Source organism: Orbicella faveolata, unplaced genomic scaffold, assembly GCF_042242905.1.
Source record: "Orbicella faveolata isolate gen_17 unplaced genomic scaffold, um_ofav_v1 contig_25, whole genome shotgun sequence".
Taxonomy (NCBI): domain Eukaryota; kingdom Metazoa; phylum Cnidaria; class Anthozoa; order Scleractinia; family Merulinidae; genus Orbicella; species Orbicella faveolata.
In genome coordinates, this window is record NW_028301553.1 from 22790001 (window position 1) to 22800750 (window position 10750).

A 10750-nucleotide genomic window follows, 5' to 3' on the forward strand; every position below is an offset into this window, starting at 1 on the left:
GTGGCAAGAGGAGCTCGGAAGCTTTGAAGTCCTAGAACTCTGCTATAACCAAATATATCCAACCAGTTTTTCGCTGCGCTTCCCCGCGCGACATCCCCAAGAATCCTCGCAGCATGTGCGCGCGTGTACCGCAGGCGATGGCGCATATTTGTTCTAAAAATAGAAAAATTGTTCCTTATCACAGGGGTGGGGGACAGCCCCAATACTAGGAATGGCGCGCGCTTACGGTCTCCGTCTCCGATTATGGCTCCTGATAGAAGCTAGTTATATGAAAAGCTCATTTCCCGAAGGTGTCCGATTATACAGGTTTAACCGTACCGTGATTGCCGAAAACAGAGGAGATATTGAAAATCACAAAATTGATGAGCTGTATGAATTTTCGAATTATGATTCAAGCCGTGATTAAAAGTTTTGGAAATCAACAGACAAGCGAATTGAGGAGAATTCGAACGACAAGTTTCGCTATTACTTATACCGCTAGTATTTTAAGATAAATACAGACATGGCGAGATGATTTGACCAGAATAGTTGATAAACGGAAAAAAAGTTATTAAACAAGACTGAGAGTTCAGCAGTCACTAATATTGGCTTGGAAAGGGAAGGTAAAAAAAGAAAAAAGAAAGAAAGAAGTTATCACAACATAGGGTATTCGTGTTTCGTAACCCATCCAGGCAGGAACCCCGCCGAACAGAGTTTAACTTTAATTGTTGAGCGGAAGAGACGTGGTGCTTTCATTGAGGTATTATGACTCTACGTTGGATAATTGTTTTTTGTTTTATTTCTAAAATCTCCCAAAAGGTAACAAAGGAATGAAAATGAGAATCCGATTATATTTGCTTTGCCGGATTGACTGGTAAGAAGCCGTACTTTCTTTACAATTGTCTCGGACGAGGATCACCAAAAACTTCATGAATGTTTTCAACGGTGTTACATCTCCTCGTGTATTCTCTTACCGTTGCGTTTTGCCAGTGGGCTTTAGCTTTAACTTCACCTGCGGATTAAAACCTCAAGTCAGTGGCTTCAAAATTGTCACTGTTTACAGACGATCCATTTTCCAAGTTGAGTGGCTCATAGCCACTTTGATTCTCGTGAATGAAAATCGTTCGTGCGCACTCTCCATGGAATAATCTCTGTTTAGTGAACTTTTTTTCTTTAAACTGGTTGGCAAATCAATCAAAATTTCTCCAAAATTGTTTTTGTAAAATCCCGTGCAACTTTTAGGGAGTGCAAGATTGATTTTGGAAGATCACAGTCCATAATAATGAAAAATGGCGGTATGAGTCATTTCAGACAGGTATGGGGGTGTGAGACCATTTAATATTTTAATGATCAAAATAGCTTTTTGACGTTTTTTCATCCAGATTAATTCACAAAGAACATCACTAGATCTTTGCAAATTGGAAGCACCGGTTAATATTCGTATTGCACGGTTTTAGAGTCTTTGCGAACTAATTTACGCAAAAGTGCCCTCAAATTATACGCCAAAGAATACACAAGAAAGCAAAATCTAAATTCAGACGCTCCACGTGAACAAGAAAGAGCTATAGACAACTTTAATTACTCTCCTTTGAAACCGTTTTTTTGGAATGTCACCCTATATCACATAAATGTGTGTCACACGCAGGACTGTTCTCAGTTTTACGGCTCGAATGCAACCTTGTTCAATTCTTTTTTTTCTTTTTTCTTTTTTTTAATAATATTGATTTTTCTTTACCCTCGACTAGTTACCCTCTAACCTCGACCCCTGACTAAAAGGTAAACTCGTATTTTACTTCTATACTATTTCAAACAACGCAACAGTTTCGCGTAGTGTACAGTATGTAAGGCAGGGCTCAATTATTGACCTGTAAATGTCAGTTAGGTTTTCTGTCTTTAGAGCAGGTTTGACATTTTTTTAGCATAGTCAGATACTTATTCTTAACACGCCAGACTCTTGCTTCTTGTTAACAAACTGTTTAGGACAGAGTAATGTTTTCTAGTTGCATTTTGTTGGCTGCACTTTTATTAATGCCAAAGTATGGAATTCTTTACCGGATGAATTACGTTCAATTACGATCCTTAAGGAATTTATGAACGCTGTAAGAGAGCTAAATTTGGGATGCACAGTTTTCTATGATTCACTGTTCGTAATAATTTTAAGATTTTGGACTGTTTATTGTTTATTTATTGATATAGTTAGAATGTTAGTCATTAATTGATCATGTATGTTTTTTTTGTTTTTTTTGATATCTTTTATATATTTTTCTCTGCATATTAGCATGACTGTATTACTAGGGGCCTAATCAGCCTCATCAACCCAAGTTGAAATAAAGTTACTTACTTACTTACTTACTTGTTTTGTTTTTGTTCGCCAATCACGAATGAGGATGATACATTGTACTAAATGGGGACTACTACATTTGGGCCCCACGATCTGTATAAGCTTTATTCAATACTTGAAATATGTGCAAAAAAGGCTCTTTCTAAACATCTACATCTGTTTTATGAGACATTGCATACAAAAAAATAATAAAAATACTACAGATTACTACCTCCCATACTATTTCTAAAAGGGTAAGGAGTTTTACAGAATATTCCAGGCATCTAGTAAATAAGCCTTAAACTAATACGAATAACTGGAAATTAGCTGACATAAATCATCATAATTTCGTATCAATAAAGGCTACAGTGGTTACTGACACTGAAACAATATCTTACAGAGGCTTTATTGATGTGGACAGCTCCTCCACCAGCTTGGAATCAAACTAACGCAGGGACTACCCTAGCTGTCATTCAAACTGCTGTTCATCAAGTGCGGAATGGAAGTACTAATGAGCTTCTGAGGTGGAATTACACATTGTCATCCGGTCAAACATTGGCACTGACTACATTTTCCATTGGTTATGGCATCAGTCAGGATGATATTGGATTAGTAATCAGTGCCTTAGGCCCTTCTGGAACCCCCAGTAATAAGTTCAAAGACCGATTCAGCATTTACAGCACGAGTCAGTTTTCTAATTTGACAATAAACAAGGTGACTGAACAGGAGAGTGCTACTTTCCAGTGCAAGCTGCAAGTGGGAGGGGATGTATGGGCATACAACATACGAGTTGAGGTTACAGGTAAGAATTACCAATAGGATTCTTGGGCCATTAATTAAAATACATGTAGTTGGTTTTCTTTCACCCACATACTTGCCTTTGGAGTGCTTTCATCCCGCGAGGCACAAGAAAGCCTTCATCGGAGGCGAGCTTATGTGATATACTAGAAATAGTTTCACGTTTAAGGCTTTTAGCCAAACACGTGGGAAGTTCTAGAAGGATTCAGGTTTCTACTTCCTTTCTTTAGCACAAGGAAAATATGACAGAGCAAACTAGCTTTCTATAAGAGACAAGTCACGCAATGTAAAAAATGTAGTCTTCAAATCTACATTTAACTGTTGTCATAATAACATTTACCGGGCTATCCAAACGCACTGACTTACCAGATTTAGACTTCATCGCTATATTTCCAGGGTTATTTCTAATTTTACCACAATTGCTACTAATCTCGCAATCTGATTGGCTAATTTGCCGTTGCCGATAAGAGTCCAGACAACTCTGCTCGCGTCAATGAAAAAAAAAACATTTTCTTTGACGTTGATATTGTGATAAAAAACAAATCGAAATGTGGTTTAGCGTGGTCTGTACTCTTATCGACAACGATATGCGTCATCACGGTGGTCAAAATTTGCTGTGGACTCATTCAGCTGCGCCTCGTGAGTCCACAAGGTTTTGACCACTGTGTGACGCGTAGCTTTAGCGGTAAGAGTACAGACCACGCTAAACCACATTCGATTTGTTAAATCTACAACTATTTGGGGGGCTATACCAATTTTATGAGACACAAAGAAACTTGTCTACTGCCACAATTGTAACTTTTTCTTCGAATATTTATTGGATTAGAACATATTTTTTTCGTCTTTAAAACAATCATCTCTGAGAAATGCGCGCTTACCCATTCTTTTTTTTAATTGCGATAGCCCTTGTTATAATATTCGTTTTCCACCTAGTCCTAAATTGCGGAAAAGACCTTTGCACTAAGTAGTCGCCGTCCTTAAGGGGAAGGAGTCAGTAGGCCTCTTATAGTAAGGTAGCGCATTGTTGCGCCGGTTGTAGTCCTCGCAGAATTATTGTTACCATTGGAGTTTGGCTTCTTTTCTACCAACGCCTTGGGTGACAGCATAGTCTTACGATACATTGAGGACTTGAAAGTTTTTTAAGTGGCTGACAATATAGCCTCCAACATTTTCCGGCACATCTTTAATACACCAGCACGATTAATGCGATGAGGCTAGTAACAAGGAAACGACTAAACATTGGTGTACCAGTTACGATCAATTTCCTACCATTACAAGTTACCACGGAAACGGTACGATCTACAACAACCTTTAGTTAATACAAAACGAGCTTATCGGACTCGTTTTTGTTTTACAAGCATTTAAAGCTAAAATTAAGGGTTTATCATGTGTTGTACTGTTACTTTGGTAACTGTTTGTCTCACAAAAGTTGTCCTAACTTGTTTACCAATGATTGGACATTTATCTGATACCACTATTATGGTATCAATTGAAAAAAAGAGGTAGCATTGATCCATCAAAGATTCTGGAAGTTGTCAAGATTGAATACGTACTCAGGGGTTTCAATAACATTAGTTATAAGCGGCCACTGAAGGTGTAATAGGCAGCTGTGACCACTAAAGGGGCCGTGAGGCCCCTTTCCCCTAAGGGGGTCTGGGGGCAGTCTCCCCCATAAAAAATGTGAAATCTAGAAGCTCGGAAATGCGATTTCCAGCGTTCTGGGCATCAAAAAGCGTGCTGTTGATCGGGTATTTTTATTGACCACAAAGCAGGATTTTGTTTGGACAAACTGTTAATTTTTTGATGCAAAGAGGTGCATTTTGTATACCTTTCTAGGCAGATATCTTTCAGTGACACTTGATATCCACTTGGGCAGTAATTTCTTTGAAGTCCTTTCTTAAAACAAGTACAACTCTGCTACTACCAACATGGCGACAAACTGATTTTTAACTGTTCAGAAAAAAATGAAATGAGATGAACCTTACCACAAAATTCTTTCTACTAATATTCTTACCAGACCAAACCTCATTTTCAACTTTTCATTGATTCTCCCACGGTTAATTATTAAGGTATTCAATAGTCATAAAATAATGAAAAATTAAATCATATTATCAAATCATTCAGATGCAACACAGTAAATGGTTTGAACCCAGGAGTATCAGTAGTTCGTATAGTGTGATCGTCCGGGTGAGTGTAGTTCTTTTCAGAACTACACTCACCCGGACGATCACACTATACGAACTCATTCAGATGTCTTAGGTATCCTGAGATAAACAGTGATAACACTGATCGGCGACTACAAACGACATGTAGCTATTTCTTTGAAACGTTTAGTTTAAGTCATCCTGATCGGACAGTTCGGAATCACTGTTCTCCCATTCTGAGTCGGAGTCCAAGCTGCCCTCTTTCTCTGACGGCAATTTCGGGAGGGCTTCTGCATGTTCAAGTTCCTGTTCTAGGAAATCCACCTCCTGGTCTAAAGCTTCTGCAACCCACCACACCCTTTCAATTTCCTCACTCTGAGTGTCCACTTGAACACCGGCATCTTGAAGCTGTACAAGTTGTTGAACATCTCTTGATGGCGCCTTTACAATTTTCCGACGTGGTTTTGCTAACCATTCCTTTACTGCTGTTGTGATTAAAGGTTGGCAATCTTTAACTTCAGGCCCATTGATAGACACTTGCAGGAGTGCGTTAAGCATGTCGTTTTTCAGTGTGGATCGAAATCTTGTCTTCAGCCTTTTGATGGCAGAGGCTCCACGTTCTGGCCATGCATTGCTTATTGGAAGTGAAAGACAGACTTCGGCTAGCTTAAGCAGACACCGACAAAGGTGTTGGTAGGTCGAGCTCATTCGCATGAGATGTTCCAATGTCCATTTAGTGGGCGTTTTACGACAAAGATTCCTACCAGCCTTGGGCCTGGCTATTTCTTGAGGAACCTCCTTTTCAAGATTAAGAAGCTTGTATTTGAATTTGTTCCACTCACAAATCAGTCCCTCTTTTTTGTCATCTTTGTCCTGTAATCCTCGATAAAAATGATCTGCTAAGATTTCTACTTCAGCCACCCCATAGGTCTTAAATCCAACAGCATTTCTTTCAGGGACAGACATCGGGGCAAAAACTTTAAATGTGGATAAGACCGGGAGGTTTCCATCAAATCGATTTGAGAGATTGTCTTTCAGAGCTTGAACATACTGCTTAGACAAGCTTGTAATCAGGCCATCGCTGTGGGTTGTTAATTCAAGGAAGTTACATCTGTGTAGTCTCCTATTTTCTCCGATATCTTCCTTTAATCGAGACAGGTGCTTCATTTCAGATGCAATGTCGTTAAGCTTTTGGAAGGTGTATTCTATTGCAGGTGCAATACAGCCAAATGAAATCTCCCCTTCCTGAAAAACCTTGCTAATATGTGACAGAACGGGACGTACGTCGTGAAGCAAGTACACGGCACCAAGGAACTTGATACTGCCTATTTGCTTCAGCAGACCAGTGGCTGTGGCGTCACCATCTTCTTTAACGGACTTCAAAACCGTGATCAGAGCTTCGAAGTCTTCATACACTCCTTCTATGGCCTTGTCAGTTGACAACCAGCGAGTTCTGCATGCTTTTTGAATTCTTGTTTTGATCTTCTTTTTCCCTTGTCGAGAGAGATTCAACGACTTCACTTTTAGCACGGCTTTTGCATAAGCAGCTGTCTTTTTTTTTTGCTGAATTGTCAAAAAAAGACCAGAGTTGATAAAGAATCTTTTCCACTTGTTGTAAATAGGTCACGCTATCACAGGCGTCAGCACATACCAGTGCCAGTCTATGACAGATACAATGAACGTTAATCAATGACTTTATTTCAGATCGTAGTTTTGCAGCTACGCCATTTGTCTTTCCTGTCATCACAGATGCGCCATCACTAGAAAAACTTGCGAGCTTATGCTTATCAATCTCAGACTCTTCCAACTGCTTTAGGATAGCATTCGTTATTGTTGCAGCGTTTGCTGAAGTCGACGTCTGAAGGAAATCGCTTCCAGCAAGAAATTTAGTGTTTGGTTTACCCGTGGTTGGATTTACAAACTTTGTGAACGTGATAAGTTGCTCCTTATTGGCAACATCATTGGCTTCGTCACGCAACAAACCGAAGCTTCTCACGTCTGAAAAAGGGTTTGCCACTGTGTCTCGAACAACTTTACCCAGCAGTAAAAACATCTCCCTTACTGAGCCAGCAGATCTGTGCTGGAAAAATCTCATGTCTTTAAGTCCAACCTGGTCTAACAACTCAAGCAAGCTGCCGAACTTCTTATTCGCAATTTCTTCCTTTGCGAGCCAGTACATCGCAAGGAATGTGTTGTAGTAGACGTCATCTCTGGTCTTTTCCTTCCTTTCTATCTCTTCATTAAAGGTTGAGACCCTACTCAACAATTCTGCAGTAATAGCTGCTGAGTGTTGTTGCGAGTTGGCATGTTCCCCCACTGCCTTTTTCTTGAATCGTACTGCTGGTTCCTTATTAAACTTCTTACTTTTCTTTTTTGTGTTAGCGACGTTGTGCTTCCTACAAAGGAGGCAGAACATTCCCTGCCCTTCCTCATAAAGTAGCCAGTTGTAACTTGTTTTGCTGCAGAACGTTATGTTTTCATTGATCCAGTGATGATGAAACTTATCATCCGATCTCTTCGCCAAACGGTCTTGTTCAGAGGAAGAAACACCACTGCAGCTCCTGCTTTTACACTTGTGAAAACTATGTACCACAGATTCTGGCCCAAATGATGATCTTAGAAACTTAGCTTCATTTTCTTCATTTTCAGCTTGTGATGCAGTAGGTTTTGTTCTCTGAATGTTCGAAGGGACATCAACCTTGGAAGCATCTTTAGAGGTTTCTTGTCTAATTTCTTTTTCCACAAACGTTTGTTGTGGGATCTCAGGCTGATTTCCTTTTTCTTTAGGAAACCATGACTATCCTTACCCGTATCTTCAGCTGTACTTAGATCTACTTAGACTTTTATTTCAGGTGTAAACAATGGCTGAGACCTCCTTGATGATCTAAGCGTAGATATCAAACACTTAGCTCCAAGCAAGCACTAACACCAAACATTGTCCGCAATGCAAGCAATGAGTGGATTGAGCGTGAGGGACTGTGCAGTAATTACCTGGAAGGGGAGGGAGGGGGGTGGTGGTGCTGTTAAATGGGTGAAATATGCCCAAAGACTAAGTCATACCCCCTCTCATTAAGCAAAAATTAATTTCCACCCCCCCCCCCCCCCCATCACATACATACATACATACATACATACATACATCACTTTATTTACCCTCGGATTTCAGAGTGTCTTATGCAGCTAATATCTCCGAGCATTCAACCACACCGGGAACTACGTCCCCTACTCTTTTCTTTTACGTCCCACAGAATTAATTAGGAAGAGTTGTGAGACGGGGCCTACGGTTTATCGTCCTTATCCGAGAAGACTAGAAAGTCTAACCATTTGCAGATGTCATTACAAAGGCAGCACTTTCTCCTCAATTATTTAAAGACCCTGAGTGTTGGTCCGGCCGGGGTTTGAACCTGCGACCTCTCGCACGCTAGTCCGGTGCTCTACCACTGAGCTAACCGGTCGGCGGTTTAATATAATGGCTTAACATAATGATAATATTAAAGCTAACCCTCCCTCCTTTAAAAAAGTCTCCTCCCATTGATTCCCTCATACCTCCTCCGGTACAAACATCACTTCAAATGACTCTTCGATGTATGACGAAGAGTCATTTGAAGAGTCACCAGAATAACTGAACTCTGAGTTTGGGAGAATCCTCATCTTCTACAGCATCTCTGGCACTAAAGTTCCCGCGTGCCTGAGTGAGAACTCGATCGATCAACTCAGCCTTGCTAACACTTATCTTAAAACCTTTTTGCTTTAGATACATTTTCAGCTGCTTTTTGGTAAGCTCTTTTACATCTTTTTCAATTGTCCAAGAAATAAACGGAAGAGTGTTCCTTTCTCTTACTCTTTTTTTGGCTTTTGCATCGAGGAAGTCAAAGTGCTGTACATAACTTGTACATGCTGTCTCGTCCACGTTGTACTGGGAACATACCTCTTGCAAAGACCTTTCTTCAAAAGAGCTCAATTTAATCATACTGTGTTTTACTTACCATACTTAAAATTTGTATTGCTATTAAAATTTCAACAGTTGGGTTTTTCATTCTGCTAAATTATGATGCCATGAGTGCTAACACTGGCATCTTTCTTTTTTATTGAATAACATTATAGTGCTGCTTTGGCAACTTTTTGTTAAAGTTTCCTGTTTTATTAAATCCCAGTGCAAATAAAGCAGTACTGTTTTAACATATATAACAGCGGCATTCCTTTCCTACTGCATGACAGATAGGAAAACAGCAGTTCATAGATCAGAACACCTTAGAGTTAATAAACTTGTCAGTTTTACTCCAATGCTAGTATTTATATTTGAACTCTAATAACTCTTCCTCTACTTTTCCACTTTGCAAAAAGGAATGAAAAAGTAACGCCCCTCCCCCCCTGTATATATTAAATTTTACATCCAGCCACCTTCTCTCTCTTTGTCATTTTCTCCTATGCCCCCACCCTAATTTTCCAACCCCCATCCAGTTAATTATTGCACAGTCCCTTATACCCCGAATTGAAAATAAACTCTCTACTGTCTTGTATTTCTCAAAGGCACACTGTGAAAATAAGTATTAACCAAATCTCTCGGCATTTCTGTTATGCGAGAGAATTTACGTCCGTTTGCCCCAAAACCTCCAAAAGTGATGTTTTTGGTGTTTTGGCTCATATGGAAACAAAATTTCAAATAGTGTTATTATATAGCTCTGTCTCTGAAGGACTGGGAACTACCAAATTCACGAATTTGATTGGCTGAAATCGATATTGAAAGCGGTCTAGATCTTGCCATCTAGACCGGCATCTAGACCGGTAATGTTTTGCAGCAACCTTGCAAACTAAAATGCAAAATCATTGTCGATTTTCTTCTAACAATACTTATATGTGGGAGTGCCAAAAAGCCTGATGAGAAAAAAAAGTAAAGGGGACGAGCAAACTTTGGCAAAATTAAATTCAGCTCGTCGTCGTTCGCAAGGAAAATGTCAGTTGGTACAAGCCAGTTACATTAAACGAATTAAATTGTTTTTGTTTGCCATATAATAAACATCTTTTTAATCGAGCTTAGTCGGTCTGTATAGGAGAATCTTGACCTCGTCGTGTATACAGACCTCACTGCGTTCGGTCTGTACTCACGACCTCGGTCAAGATTCCCCCATACAGACCTCCTGCTCGGTAAATATAATAGGAGCTAATTGTTAACTAATTAAATAATTAATAAAAATAACTTTACCCTTTGATAAGACGAACCCTCAGTACATTGTCCTGTTAGATCCAGCAGATATCACTCATATCTCAGGAAACCAAACAGTGAGTGAAAATGAGGAAGTGACACTCAACTGTTCAGCAAAAGGTATGCCAACACCAAGCATTACCTGGACAAGAGTTTCTGACAACAGTCCTGTGTCCTTTCCTTTAACTATCATTGGTAAACAGGACGATGGAGGCTACAGGTGTACTGCTGACAATGGTATTGGTAATCCAGCAAGCCAAGTTGCTTACGTTATTGTTGAAAGTGAGTAAACCGTTTTTTTTTAAT

At 39.7% G+C, this 10750-nt stretch overlaps 1 long non-coding RNA gene and 1 pseudogene across 1 annotated transcript; one reads left to right on the plus strand and one right to left on the minus strand.

The window, feature by feature from the left end:
- Positions 1-3010: 3010 nt before the first annotated feature.
- Positions 3011-10519, plus strand: LOC149109507 (uncharacterized). Its single transcript, XR_016208691.1, has 2 exons — positions 3011-3101; positions 10484-10519. It is a non-coding gene; the product is annotated as an uncharacterized LOC149109507 (long non-coding RNA).
- Positions 5428-7657, minus strand: LOC149109508 (zinc finger protein 862-like; annotated as a pseudogene).
- Positions 10520-10750: the final 231 nt, after the last annotated feature.